Source organism: Macaca fascicularis, chromosome 12 (assembly GCF_037993035.2).
Source record: "Macaca fascicularis isolate 582-1 chromosome 12, T2T-MFA8v1.1".
Taxonomy (NCBI): domain Eukaryota; kingdom Metazoa; phylum Chordata; class Mammalia; order Primates; family Cercopithecidae; genus Macaca; species Macaca fascicularis.
This window is the reverse complement of record NC_088386.1, coordinates 41154596-41170734: the sequence shown is the minus strand read 5'-3', so window position 1 is coordinate 41170734 and position 16139 is coordinate 41154596.

Genomic DNA, 16139 nt, shown 5'->3' with positions numbered 1-16139 from the left:
TACTATATTTTTCATTGTGGAGAATGCCTCTTGAAGTTAAATTCTTTAGTGAATTTCATTTACAGATCACCCTTCCAGCTCAGCTTTCTACTCACCAATAAGCACTGAGGAATGTCTCCTTTCTATGTCCTGACCATATTGCTACCCCTTTTTCTTATCTGCCCAATTAGCTTTAGAGGCCTTAGCTACCACAAGCCTAACTACCTTGGAGCTCCTAGATGAAAGTTTCTTATCCTAGGCTATTCTATTCATCAGAAATCTAGCAAAACTTAGGTTTGAATAGTTTCCCATGAAACACCTCCCACTCAACTGATTTGTGGTTCCTAATGAACCATAAGCTGATGGACAATTACTCATTTGGCTGAGCCCCATGGAACATTTAAAGGATACTAGGGATCTCACAAAGCTACATATGTGACTTCCATTTAAGTTTAGATACAAGCTTTTTGACAAGAGCAAGAAATATAACAAGACTTTAAATGGAATTACCGTGAAAGAGCAACTTTGACTTGAAATCTCAAGTTCTCTGCGATTGGTGTTCAGATAAACCAAAAAATAATAAGGGTAACAATTTCTAACATTTAGAAAAGCAACTTTGGGTTACACTAAATGGAAACTTTCCAGTTTGAAACCTCCACCATCTTGTATTATAACTAGGAAGAGACTGCATTTTCTACATCCTTAATCAACACGATTTTTTTCTATATTTGCAAAAGTTTGGACTTATATTTTACTAAAACCAAATATCCAGAAATAAAATACAGTGGAAATTTTTTTTTTGTTAAAACAAAACAGAACAAGAATATATATGGCTAAATTTGTGATTTGTTTAAAAAGTGCCATTTAGGCTTAATAGGCATGTCTAGGCACACTTTATGGTGAGTACTTCTTAAATACTTCTGTACAATACATTTCCAGGTAACTAGATGATCAGAAATCCTAAAACAAGAGGACGCATGTTTAGTAATTGAAGACATCACTTGAAAGAATGTATTCCCTGATGAGCATCATCTGACTCAGCATCTATAGTTAGCATATAAAGGACAAAGATGCACACACAGCAAAACCAGAAACAGCACTTGTTAAATATATAGTGGACACCCTGAGAGCATCCCCTTTCATGCAAGGCTGTCCATAGGAAGAGTTTGTAGGTGCAACCACACACTGAGGTCTTCAAACCAGTGTTTGGTCTCATCAGCTGAGAATAAGCATTGTTTTGTTGTTAGGTTTTGTTTTCTTTTATATAGTTTTGAGGATGAGGAAACTACTATTATTTAAGGCTATATGGTCAGGCCACTATTGTTAATTTAGGCTTATTGCCAGTGAATTTACTAATTAAAACAGTGTTTATACTGATGGATACATTGAGAAACATAAAGCTTACTTTAGGAAGATCTCTCTCACCCCCACCCTCTGCCACAATTAAATGCCAATAGTAACAGTGCATGTCACAGACAGCACCAGCTTTACAAAATATAGCAGAGAATAAAAAGAAGAAAGGAAGTGGGGACTGAGACAATGAAAAATGGCACTATTATTTTATTCCAATTCAGATTCTGATTTTCACATGTAACAGGACTTAATCTGTGGAATAAAATCTATGGTACACAAACGTAATACATGATATACGTATTCTGTTTTAGGACACAGTGAAGCAGTTCAATTATTTAGAAGAAACTTTAAAGGGAGAATAAAGAGACGTCCAAAGTCTCATTGACTAACCTTTCCCAAATTCTTATTTTAAAATTTCTATCAGGTATAATGGGCTGCCTTAGTGAACAATTATAACATCCATAGTTGTAATACATTTTACCTACATATTGAATTTACTCTGGCTGTTTTTTCTAAACATTGTAATAATCCATTTCCACGACAAGATTGTGCCAATTTTCTCTAAATATTGCTTTTAATTTTGAAATTTCCAGGCTTGGAGATATTCTCTTAGAATTTTCTCAATATTCCATATCTCAAAAAGTTATGATAACAAATGATATGATGAAAGAATTATATTGATATTACTGATCATTAAAACATATCTATTTTCATACCAGCTTGTGTGAGATTGATTCAAACCCCTTTTTCTTATCTATTTCTGATGAATGAACAAACTGCAGAACTCTATAAGAGCTACAGTGTAAGCATTAGCACTATGTACCATAATCAGTGTCCAGAAGTCTTCTCATGTCATAAAAAAATGGTGCTTGTACTATTTTAATGGGGCAATTGGAAGAAGTTAATATAATAAATTATAAATCGGAGGCAGTTATTAGAGTAAAGCTCATTCTTGTTAACACACTATGAAACAAAAAAAATGGTCTATCATTTGTTGAATTGAGAAAATTGTTTGAACTATGAATAAGCTTATTTATCTAAGTGAATTTGTCTGTGCCTTGGAAATTTTTTTTTCTTTTTGTTTTTATTTGAGGAAGAATGTACTTTTTGCTAGACTTGGTAATACTCACTTGACTATCTTCTGTCATGAAAATGATTCAATGTTTAATGGAACTGCAAGGAATTTTCATTCCTTTCCAGATAAAACATAGTTAAACCTTTGCAATTTCATATAGATCAATTAACTTCTAGGTGGTATGGTTTTCTGTTCAGAGAGAAGAATTTGATAATGAGCAAAATGAGAACTGGCTGACAACTATTTGGAGCTGTAGTACCTTGTAACATCATGGCTACACAGTTTTCTTCAAAGGTAATAGACAACATTGTTCACTTGATCAAAATTTTTTATTTTCTTTTGACACATATATATTGTGTAGCTTGTAGTAGAAGAAGACTCATAAAAGTAAGTCAGATAAAAAAAGAATCTTATGAAAATTATTCACTTATCGTGTCCTTAAAATGCCAAAGTTGTGATATCAATAAGTATGTCTAGACACATTTTAAAAAGCATTTCAGCCATTGGAGAAGCGTAATACAATTTTGGTTTAAAAATATGACAATAATTTAGACCCTTCCATTTTATGTAGAAACACATTGTTTCCCTTTCATAGCACTTTAATGATATCTTATACTATTAATATAAAAGAAGAGATTTTGTACTTGGAAATTGGAAAACATTTAATACGCAAGAAGAAAAATATATTCAAAAATAGACCTCTGCATGTGAATCTCCATAAGCTAGCCACTTAATGTGATGTAAATATTTGGGGTTTCTGCATTGTGTCAAGTCAAGTTGTCCAGGGAATCAACCAATCAAAACAGAAACAATAACACAGATTTAAGGCCCTGTATTACATTATGCTCATTCAGTGAAGAAATTTAAAAAAAGTCACTCATTAAAAAACACAAAAACTCTACTTGTATATTCAAAGATGATTTTTTACTAATTCAGCTTTGAAAGTTTATTAGTATTAACAAGAATTTGCTTTAAGAAACTGTTTCTGGCTGGGCCCAGTAGCTCACTCCCAGCCCTTTGGGAGATTGAGGTGGGCAGATGACCTGAAGTTAGTGGCTCAAGACTGGCCTGGCCAACGTGATGAAATCCCATCTCTACTAAAAAGATAAAAAATAGCCAGGCATGGTGGTTCGCCTGTGATTCCAGCTATTTGAGTGTCTAAGGCAGGAGAATTGCTTGAACTCGGGAGGTGGGGGTTGCTGTCAGCCAAGATCACACCACTGCACTCCAGCCTGGGTGACAGAGCAAGGCTCTGCCTCAAAACAAAACAAAATTATTTCTTTCCCAGGCTCAAGCAATCTTCCCACCTCAGCCTCCCAAGTAGCAGGGACCACAGGCACATGTCACCATCCATGCCTAGCTAATTCTTTTTTTTTTTTTTTTTTTTTTTTGTAGAGATGTGGTCTCACTATGCTGCAAGAAACTGTTCCTTAAGACTGCACCCTAGATTCTGGAAATAGATAAGATGAATCCCCTTTTTGGTCAATATCATATTCTGGAGGTGGTATACTCAGATAACAAGTGTCATCAAGAATGTGGATGCTCCTTTGAGCCTAGTCTGGTCTGCTTTTTTATAGATGCGACCTTATTTAAAGTCACAATAGCTCCCAATAAGAAAGGCTCAAGTAAGCCGAATCTGATCTGGACTCAGTCATGACAACACCTCCGGGGCCAAAGTGTCCTTCAGTTTCGTTCTGATGAAAAAGACCCAGGGAAGAAGCGCAAATGTGGAAAGACCAAGGAGAAACACGGGAGGCCCCTATTCCTGGCTGTGTCCTTTTCTTTTCTGTATCAGCCTGTCTTTTTCAATGCTGAAACAGTGTCTTAAGTCTTACATGTGGCACCAGGAATAAAACTGTACTCTTAAGAAAGAAGATTAAACAACAAGTATATAGCACGCAAAAAGCTCTTTGCAGCCATTATATATTTTAATAATAATAACAGTATTTGAGGAATATTAGTATCCCAATTATAAAATGAATACATTGAAGCCAAAAGGGATGATTTATTTTGTCCAGCCTCTTACAGAGATTAAGTGGTGAAGCTGAGATTTCAGTTCAAATCCTGTGACTCTAAATTTACAGTTCTCTACTTTTGTAATGTCTCTCTAATTAGTCCATTCAGATGAGAAGGGAAAACATTGATAGAGATTTAAGTAGTGATTACTAAAATTACCTGGGAACTTCAAAATGCTAATAAAGATTTCTCAACTCCAGCTTTAGCTACTATGTTTGAAAAGATCTAGGGTTTTGTAAGGTGTCTATATGTTTTTAAAGATTTTTCTAAGTAATGCTGCTGCTCAGCCAGATTTGGGAACTTCTTTAAAGTATTGAGACAGCTTTAAAGAATTTGCAAGAATATTTGCATTTTTCAAAGGAGAAAATAAATCTTTTAAAAGAAGCATTTCTACTCAGAAGTTTTGCATTATGTAGACGGTTTGAGAAGGCATTTTGAGGAGGGGGGACATTTCCTGGCACGTCTAAAATCATGACGTAAAAAGAAATAATCTTTCAAAACTGTACTCCTACTTACATAGCGCCTGCATGGACGCTGATTTGAAAAATAAGTCAGTAGGCTGCTTATCATTTCTGGTAGAACATAGTCTAGAGAAAACACTATTTGAGGTGTTAGCTTCATCTCTGTTAGCTGCCTGGACTTGGGAAAAAATATTTAGCCTTCTCGGGTCTTAGTGTGTTTATTCATTAAAAGCAGATATTCATATGTATCTCATGGGGTTATCCCAAGGACAAAACAAGCTGTTGTGCAGTGTTTGGTCTAGTAGATATGCAACTAGCATTCATTTTAAAAGGATGTAGTCTTTGAGCAATAACTGTTTGAACCACAGTGACTTTCTATTTGTCAATGTATCTCATGTTTTATTTTTCTTAGAAGATGCTGTGAAAAATAATTTTCTGTGAACAAATTTGTTTAGCCAATATAGAATAACTTTCTCATTGAGATATTCATAATAAATAAGTTAAAAATATTGAAGGTTTTCATGAAAAAGTGAGTTTAAACCATAATTTCTATAAACATATGTAGCTATGGAGACCTTTTCCTTATGGGACACCTATTAATATCATAGAAATGATATCCAAAAAAAAAAAAATCACAAAACTTTGGGAAAAGATTCTCCTTTTATTACAAATGTCTTCACGACACATACAGTTTTGCACTTAGGCAAACTGAGAGAGTGTAAATGAAACTTCAGAGTGTAGAATTTAATTATAAGTAGGTATTATACTCACATTATAATAGAATAGCAGAAGTGAAATCCATCTATAACATGAAGTCCCATGTACAGCTGATTTTTTCCTGTTTCTTTGTAAGTGTAAAATGGATGTGTGTATGTTTGTATGAGTATGTCTTCGTGTGTGAGTTTGTATGTGTGTGTAGAATCAGGAATTTTTTTGTAATTACTATATCAATTTTTGAATGATGTATGAAATGTAATTCCCGGTTTAATAAAAAATGATTTATAATCAGTGCTATGCTGTTATACTCTTTAGCTTATATGATGAATCTAGACTTACTACTCTTAGAAAGCCTATTAATTAAATATCAAATCTAAGAATAAGTTTAAAATAAAATACTTTAAATGCTATTCTATTAACCCACATTCTCTCCTACTCTTCAAAGTTCACTGGCTGGTATTTTTTCAGACAACCAGTTTATTTACAAAAATCCAAAGAACTGAAAATTATTTTGTAAATACACAAAGCTGTATTTAGGTTCTTTCAACATTTGAGGCAAAGCAACAAGAGATTTGACTTCCTCCAAGACCAACTTAGGGTCACTGTTTGTTTGTTTTCCTTTACATGGGCACTCCAGCCTTCCTTAACATCCAATTTGCTTTCAATCAGTGGGTATTTAAGCTTCAGGAGGAATCCAGCCAAAATAAGCCATCCTTCTGCCAGGCCCAAAGTCTCCTTTCCTCCTACTCTCTCCGGGTTTCCTCTTATAACTTACCCTTCACTTAGTTCCATGGAACTTGCCTGGGCTTTCTGAGGGACAATTAACTTTAAGGAGTTATTTGTATATTTCAAACAAAGTGGCAGAATCTCTACTCCTGGAGATGGTAATTGGCAGAAAAACAAAAAAATCAACATGAAGCCAAGCCCCTCTTCTTACCTTGGCCTTGTTCATAATGACTTTCTACTGATTCTGAAAATGTGGGTTGCTAGGGATAACCTCTTGACTATGCCTGCTTCTCTCTCTCTCTCTCTCTCTGTCTCTATCTCACTCTCTCTCTCACCATATATTACATATACACACACACACACACACACAAATAGTACATTTATATATAATACATCTAAAATGAATGAATACATTATATATAAAATGAATGAATGATATATATATATATAATGCTCATAATAAAGAGGTGGTCAAATTCATAGTGTAAGAAAATTATTTCACATAGTAGGTTCAGGCTTGTCTAAGGCTGTGGAAGGCAAGTGCATCTACCATTTAAGGATACACTGCTTTACGCTCCTTCCTTTTTTCTCATTTTCCAAGCAATATGTCCAGATTTATCCACACCCCCATTGGTCTCCAAAACTCAAGTCCTGTACTTTCTCTTTTCTGAACACAAACTTTAATAAAAAAAAGGACTGTAACACATGCAGCCTGTTAAACAACACTGCAGAGACTTTAGCTCACTTGACTTGAAGCATCTACCTGAAGGTACCTTGGTTTTACTTTCTGATTTCTCCCCTTGGGCACCCCTTTCACTTAACAGGCATCCAACTCACCCATAGCAATCATGAACTACAGAATTTAGGAGTGAGAAACCTTCCCTAAACATACATCCAAAAATGATTTTTTCTCATATCAAGAGCCCTTTAAAATTCTTTTTTAAAATAACACTTTGAAAAAAATAACATCTGTTTAAATCCTTTTATCATGATTTAAACACATTTTCAGTTATCACATTTTTTCTTATTTTTTTCTTTTTTTTTTTAAGTTCTTTTTATACCTGTTACCATGGACACAATGTTGCTTGCCTCAGAGTCTAATTAAAATGGTTCCTTGCTCAGCCAGGGATTTAGAGAAGAATCACGTGTTGGGGGAGTGGCATCAAAATCTGAGGAAACTACTGTTTAGGTTCTCTTGATAAAAATGTTTCTCCTCTACTAAAATCTTCTTTCCATTTTACAAAAAAATGTTTTGACCAATAAATTTCTAAAAAGACCCAACACATACTGTTTAGAAGATTAAGCCCCAGATTTTAATCCCGTATGCCTCTGGTCTTTGGGTAGGTTTCCATGGGTTATAAAGCAAGGATTTGGTATCTGTATACCAAATATACAGAGGGAGGAGGGGAGAGAGGAAATATACACAGTGGAGGGGAGGAAGGAAATTCCCTTCTTGCTAAAATATTGAATATGTGATAGTGGGTACAAAGTAGAATTTTTAAAATATATTGACAAGGATATTCTCTATGTTGCAATCCATCTTCCTGTAAAATCATGCTTTATGTCTTTTTATACAGTTGATTTCCTCGTTTTGTACTAAATCTCTTTCTTATTTTTGTTAAGATAAACATCAAACATTTTAAGTGGTCACAAGCTTTGCTTAAATTTAATTGTGATAATGGCTTTGTGTAATACATCATCATGCAAGCATGCATTTAAAATGAGATAAGTCAGAAATAATTTCTTTTTTTCCCCCTTCAATTATAGTGCACACCATTGACAATGTTGACTACCAGGCTGATCAGAATAGATTATGATAATGCAGAAAGTTTCCATGGTTTTCTAGCAAGAGTATAAGCACAGTACTTAAAATCTCCAGGAGTAGAGAGACTTCACTATTTTATTTATTTTCCAAAGCCCATTCACTTTTGTGATTTTAAAAAATTATACACGATCTTAGTATAGTTCTCATATCATCCAGCTTCTTATCAGAGAGAGTTGAAAGGTGTTCCAATGATTATTTAATATGAGCTCCTAACAGTTTGAGCCTGGGAGGTCGAGGAGGCAGTGAGCCAAGATAGTGTCCCTGCACTCCAGCCTGGGTAGCAGAGCGAGACCCTGACTCTAATAATAATAATAATAATAATAATAATAATAATAATATGAGCTCCTATCCCTTGAAATCTATCATGAGTTTACCATAAGCTTTACCTGATGGTGCATTTAGATGATTTTATATAGTGTGGTTATTAAATAAACCACATAGAAATGAAATTCTACTGAGCATCAATGCAGTAACAAGTAGTGACCCAAGCAGCATCCAGCTAGTGAGAAGCTGACCAGATACTGTAGCAAGACATGAGAATTCAAGCATAATCTGAGCTAGTTGCTAATAAACTACAAGACACTTTGTTGAACCACCACACACCCTCTCTAATACAAAAGGGTGGGCCCATGGTCTCAAATTTTCTTCCACTTCTGACATTCTACTGTTTGATTTTCTAGCAACATCTAAATCAGCACCTCTCAAACTACCAATGACTTAGAGTAGCCATTAAGGATTGCATTTCCCTGAAGCATACTCTTACTCACGGATTGGGAGAATTCATTATGTGAGAGTGCAGAAGGAAATTTTCTGGTAGACAAAACAGACTCTCCATGCATTTTATGATGAACTATGGAATTTTACAAAACTTTTCTGATTATGGTAGGTGGTTTTGGGTTTTAACCACAAATCCCCAAATGTCCAATTTCTTTGTCGTTAAGGTAACTGCAAGACGTTAGTTGGTAAATATTGTTTGGTTAACTTCATTTGAGTTTTTATCTCATTTATATTTCACATTGAAACTGGCGGTTTTTCATTAAAACACATTGCCTAGGTTTTTAGACAGATCATCTACTGCTACTGAAAACAAGAAACTTAGTAATTTATTATGTTTTTCCCAAGCAGTGAAAACTGCAGTTTTTACATTGAGCCTATAGGAAGAAAGCGGGGAACAAAAATAAAATTTACTTCTCATTTAACCCCTAAATTGTTTCTCCTTTGACCATTCTGCTGACTGTTTCATCAAACAATATACCAACGCCTGAATGAAGAATTTCTGGTCTCTCCCACACATAGTTTATAACCCACAGAAGCAGGAAAGGTCCTTGGAAGGATGCCAAATGACTCTGGCTTGACTAAGGGACAAAAAAGGCAAATATTTCCAGAAAATCAAGTTTGACCTTACCCTTGGTACTTTGAGAATCAAATTTAAAATGTGAACGGATTTCAATTCACTTATATCTATAGCTATTCTTGCATGGTTAAGAAGGATATGGGAATAAGGAAAAGTAATGGATTACCTATATTGTCTTGGTTATACTAAATATAAACTTCCTTTTTATTTAATTAATCACTTTGGTGTGTTTAAGTTTCACATTTAAATTAAGATGAATTCCAAAGTTTGAAAATTAAATTAAACACAGTTCCAAAGCAAAAGGCCACACAGATTCAAAAAGGTGCTGTAATTCACTTAGGGATGCTCCTAATCTAAATAGCATTCATTCATTGAAGAAGTATTTAGTAAGCTTCTTCTATGTGCCGGTGCTGTACTAAGTGATTTAGATACAGGGAGGAGCAAAAGACAGAAGGATTATTCTGTTATGCAGTTTGTATTCTACTGAGAGAGGCAGGTGATCAACAACAACAACCACCACAAATATGCAATTTCAGAGAAAAATAACATTCAAATTAATTTGGTAAAGCTCTATTTCTTTAGACTGGAAGTTGTGAAGGTAAAATTTAAGATGACAATGGAATGACAAAGGGAAGCACAGTATATGAAAGTCTGAGAAAGAGAATTTCCAGAAAAGGCTTTCAAGACTGTGGTCAGGAGTTTGAATTTCAATTTAAGAAGGGAAAGCTTCTGGAGTATTTCAGGCAGTGGAGTGGCATACATGATCAGATTTATACTGGCTAACTCCGACTCATCAGTCAGATCTCGGTCCCAAATATCACTTCCTCCAGGAAGCATTCTTTAGTCAACTGGGATCCTTTGTTAGATTCCTTCATGACACTGAGATACTTTCCTCAATTGCATTTGGCAAATTTCAACATTTACTTTCTTTGTCTGCTGGTTTTATTAAATCTCTCTTCTCTACTGGACTCTGAGCTACATGAAGTTAGGAATTTGCCATTGTTTGTCTTGTATATCCCTGTTTTTAGCACAACATATCAAAAAAATTCTTTTGAGTATATGCAAAAACAAATGATCTATAAGTTAATAAATGAGTAAAATATTACATGTAAGAATGGAAAAATTTAAAAGTCTAGGAATTACAAATACTAAATATTTGACAGACATTGAGGAAGACAAAAAAGTTAGATAAACTCACTTCTTCTCTAATCCACCTGACTTAGGAAGAAGGAGAGTCTCAGAGTGAAAGTCAAATCAGCCTTGTCCTGAAGCCAAGGGCACAGACATAGATGGATTGATATTCTGACTTTTATTTCTGTTCTTTGCTGATGACCAGATTTATCATACAATAATTATTATAGAACATATGTTTAACTGCAAAAATATGTCTCATGTCTGTCTGGAATAATTTTACTCTTTGCTTGGATTAAAGGTTTTCTCTGATATTTCCCAGTGGATTCAGAGAATATTGGCAAACATATTATCCTTGCTTTTGCTTTCTTCCCAGTTGATGAGTCCATATTCTCCAGGAGCACGTCTGCCCATTTTTCTTCCCTTCTTTTCAAAGGTGTTGAATATCCACTCATTCAGTTGACAAAAATATCTGTTCTTAGTTTAATTTATAACTAGAAAAAAAGACTTTAACAAGACTAAAATACAGAAGCAAAAGCCCCTGTAACAAGAGAGAACATTATAAGAACCAGAATTCGTAGTTGCAGCATAGAGGTGGAGAGAAAGGGTGTCTTCAGATGTGACAGGTATTAGTCCTGTAGATAATGTAAGAGATTTTAGTCTGTAAACTAAGAAAAATGGACCGCTGAAAAGGAAGGAAATAGGAGAGGTAATGGCATTGTCAAGTATTGATTTTTAAATTGCAACTCTGGATTCCTATGAAAGTGATGGCAGGCAGAACAACAGGTGAGTACCCAATGGCCAAGGTAAGAGATGATGGCACCTTTGACTAGAAAAGTCCCAGTGATGAAAAATAAAGGTGAATACATTAAGGAGATATTAAAGAGATAAAAGCTACTGTTTTAGTAATATGTTGGGCAGGAGTAAGGGCAGTGTCAAGGTTAACTCCTAGATTGCTTCTGGATCAAATTAGATGGTGGTGTCATTGACTGAGAAAAGGACACTGGGAGGAAAACAAGTTTGAGTTTCTTTCTGTACATAATAAAATTGAGTTCCTTCTGGGACTCAGTTGAAAATTTAAAATAGACAATGAGATATAAGAATCAAGAACTCAGACGAGAGTAATAGAAATGCACACTTGAAAGTCATGAAATTATGAGTGATAATTGAACTATGTTCAATAAAATTTCCCAGGAAAAAGAATACGGTGAGAAGAGGGCCTGGCATTGAGCCTTGAGGAACTTCAGAAAGAAAAAGATAAGACTAACAAGGACACCCAAAAGAAGGTAAACCTCCATCTTATGTGTTATTATACAGGCAAGGGGAAGAGAGTGAGACAGTTTTGATATAGTTTTCAAATTTTATTTTTTTTTTAGTCAACATATACTAAGCACTGTATTATGATATTACTATAGGTTCTAGAGATTCAAAGAAAAGTAAAACATAATATGTGACAACACAGCCTTGATAAAAATCTAAGCAGTTCTCCTAGTACAATCAAGTTTAAAAACAGGAAAGTTGACATCAACGTAATCAAATAAAATATTCATTACATTTTTTATTCTCAGATATGTTTCTTTTCACATGACTTCTCTATTTTCTTATGAGAATGCATTATTTGACCAGGAAAGAGAAGACTAGTTTAAGAAAACATTATACTACTCTGACCTTTTTGATATTCTATTTTTTGATTGGCTAGATTGGAATATCTTATCATGTCCATCCAAGTAAGGGCAAGACTGTAAACACTATCAACTTGACTAGTCAGCCAATCGAATTATAGGGTGTTGTAAAGGTCAAAGCAATACAAAGTGCTATGATAATTTACATAACATATGTGCAGCATAACAAGTCCAATATTTCCTTCAGAAAAGGATTGAACAAGAACATAAAGGCCTGTGACTGTTTTCTCCTGACAATAGTAGCAGAAGTGGAAAAATTTCTTTTAGCAAAATTTTTCCTTGTGATTTCTAGAAATTGCTACTGAAGTTAAAAAGTACGTGTGTGTGTGTGTGTGTGTATGTGTGTGTGTATGTATATATTAGTAGCATGGCTGACTCCAGGTATCCTGACTTATAGACTTATTTATTCCTTGCCTCTGTCACTTTCTTGGAATTTGTCTACAAACTTCCTACATTCTACCTAATAAATAATAAATATATATGTGTGTGTGTATACACATATATTCATTATATGTGTATATATACATATATGCACATGTTTTTGATATATGTATGTGTGTATATATGTATATTCATCAGCTATTAGAATTATATTATATATACACACATATATATTATATATATTCATTAGTTATTAATTGAAGTAGACTCAAGGCAAGAGAAAGGATGTAAGAAATTTATAGAGAAGTTCCAGGAAAATGAAAAGAGAGCCAAGGAATAAATCAGTCTGTAAGTCAAGAAACCTAGAGTCTGCTATGCTACTAAATACTTATAAGACTTAGAAAGGTTATCTGATTTCTTTGACTTTATTTTCTTATTCTTTGACGCAAGAAATATATTCATAATTATTGATTTCAATAATAGTAGGTGAAATGATTTTGTTAAGCATTCAACAGTGAGTATGAAATTATCCCTGCCTTCAAAGTACATACAATCCTATAGGACAAAAGATAAGAAAATAGGCACTACTGAGATTAGTTTATGTAGTGAACATCTTACCATAGATGGCCCCTGCCCTTGTGGAATGATCTACATTTATATAGCTGATGATACAAGGTATCTGAAAATTTTCATAATCTTAATGATTGTGGGCCATTAAGTTCTAGATCAGAGAAATAGTTCAACATGCAACAATGAGGCAATAAGAGGCTCTACATATTAGTGATAGAAATGGCATGATTCATTCACATTAAAATGTTTTTGAATTAGCCCCTAAAACCTTCCTACCACTATAGGAAAATAGTGGCTGCTACTCTTTGATTCCTCTGTCATTAACATATTCTAGGCATAATGTGATCTGCTGTGGGTTTTTTTCTTTCTTTCCGATGACACTATTGATGTTGAAATAAACATATATTAAAATGTTAAGAAGGCAGGGAATGGTAGTGGATTGAGTATGATTTTTAAGGACTTGTGCTTTCTAGGTCAATCACAGAAATATCAAAGACTAAAAATTAGAAAGTAAAAAGTAACTTCTAATATAGTAAGTTATGCTAATACTAAGTTAAGGTTTGGAAGAATAATACATTTTCTTTGAAAAATTGCTTTACTTTATGTACTCACAATTTCTCAAGCCAAGTAAAGAGTGAACATATAGAGCAATAAATGAGAGTATCCAACTGGCTCTTTTTAACCAAACAAAATTGTAGAAAAAAGACATTTCAAATTAAACACTTATTTCCAATTCCTGAAAATGACTAGCTAGTAAACAATGAAAACCTTACAAATGTTTAATATACATAAAACAAAATAGATATGTGAGAGCATATTCAGAATCTCTTCTTTGTCTTTTTGTTTTGTGGTAAATATTTTATGTATTAAAAGTCGGTAAGTAAATATGATCATTTTAAAGTCAGTGATTGTTGCTCATGCAATATCTAATCTACTGTGCTAGAGAAAAATCTTGGTACCTCTATCTATACAACTGAAATGTTTTCTTTAAAAAATGGTAGCAAATATCCAGAAGTTCTAAAATATAAAAATTAAAGTCATTGAAACAAAAGAAGTTTACCTACAGTGATATCTATCCATCTATACATGTATATATCTATATGTATATATGTGTATATCTGTATCTATCTCTCTCTCTCTCTCTCTCTCTATCTATATATATATATATATATAGATAGAGAGAGAGAGAGAGAGAGAGAGAAATGCCTTTAAAAGAGAGTGAAAAATAATCTCCAGGGAATGAATTTTTAAGAATTGCTTGGCATAAAAGTATTCTGTGATGTGATAAAAGAAAACATCCTTGACTCACCCAGTTAATAAAGAATTTAAATAACCAATGTAAAAATGACTAACACACTAAATACTTTTCAAAATACTGAGGACTTTTGAAATGATTCAATAGTGCAATTATCTTATTTACAGATGAATACATCGAAACAGAGACAGCTATATGACTTGTTCAAAGTCACACAACTAACTAGTTGCAGAGCTCAAAATATTATCAAGCCTTCACATCTCACTCAGGATAAAAACATGTTTACAATGGCCTCCAAAGTGGTGCCAGTCAGGGCTGTAGCAGGAAACCAATGGTGCACCAGGAATTTAACTAAGGATCATTTAATAATGGATCTACTAACAGAGGTATGGATAGTGTTAAAGAAGTCAATGATGGAAGGAAAGCATCTTGGGAATAACAATAATGAGAAGCTACTGTGCCTGCTAGATGTGAAGAGGAAAAAAATAATGAAACTTGTTGCTAGAGTTTGTAGAGAGCTTGGGGCCATGGGTGAAGGACCATCTGACAAAAGAGGTAACTGGAGCACAATCACTGATAGAATCAAGGCAAAGCAGGGAAGAAGCAGAGGTGGGGTTGAGAATATTCTTTTCTTTCTTTCTTTCTTTCTTTCTTTCTTTCTTTCTTTCTTTCTTTCTTTCTTTCTTTCTTTCTTTCTTCTTTCTTTCCTTCCTTCCTTCTTTCCTTCTCTCTTTCTCTCTCTCTCCCTCCCTCCCTTTCTCCCTCCTTTTCTTTCTTCCTTCCTTCCTTCCTTCCTTCCTTCCTTCCTTCCTTTCTTTCTTTCTTTCTTTCTTTCTTTCTTTCTTTCTTTCTTTCTTTCTTTCTTTCTTTCTTTCTTTCTCTCTCTCTCTCTCTCTCTCTCTCTCTCTCTCTCTTTCTTTCTTTCTTTCTTTCTTTCTTTCTTTCTTTCTTTCTTTCTTTCATCTCTTATGGTGCCTTCATTTGGGAAACTCAAATCAAGGTTATGGGAGCCTACATAATGCAGTCCATAGACATCAACCTCCTGAGGCTCAGAACATTGCAGAGAAAGCTGGAAAATGATCTGGAATGAGTGAATGGCACATGGCTCATCAGCTTAGCAATCCTTATGCCAAACATTATGTTTTGTCACTTTACAATCCATTAAAACCTGTAAAGAAAAACTCCAGTGCCATCTCTGACCAAACTGTTCTCCATCTCACCAACAAATATTCTTACCACTTCAGAGAAAAATTGGAAGTTATTAGATCTAATAGACTGTTTCTAAACTTTCTAACACTGCAACTTTAAGAGTTACCCTCATTTACACTTAATTTTTTCTTGCTTCCCCTACCAGAGCATTCCCATTGCTTGTGCTATAGATGCTAGCTCTACTATTAGGTCGGTGCAAAAGTAACTGCGGTTTTTGCCATTACTTTTAATACTTTACTGCCTTCTCCTTCTCACTCATTCTCTATCTTTATTTTGCATGTTGCCCTGTTCACTGGCTTTATTTCATTAGCATTCAAATGTAGCAAATCTTACTAATCATTTAAAAAGTAAACAGCAAAGATTGTATTATTCAGAGGAATGAAACCTATTATAAAAATATCCCCC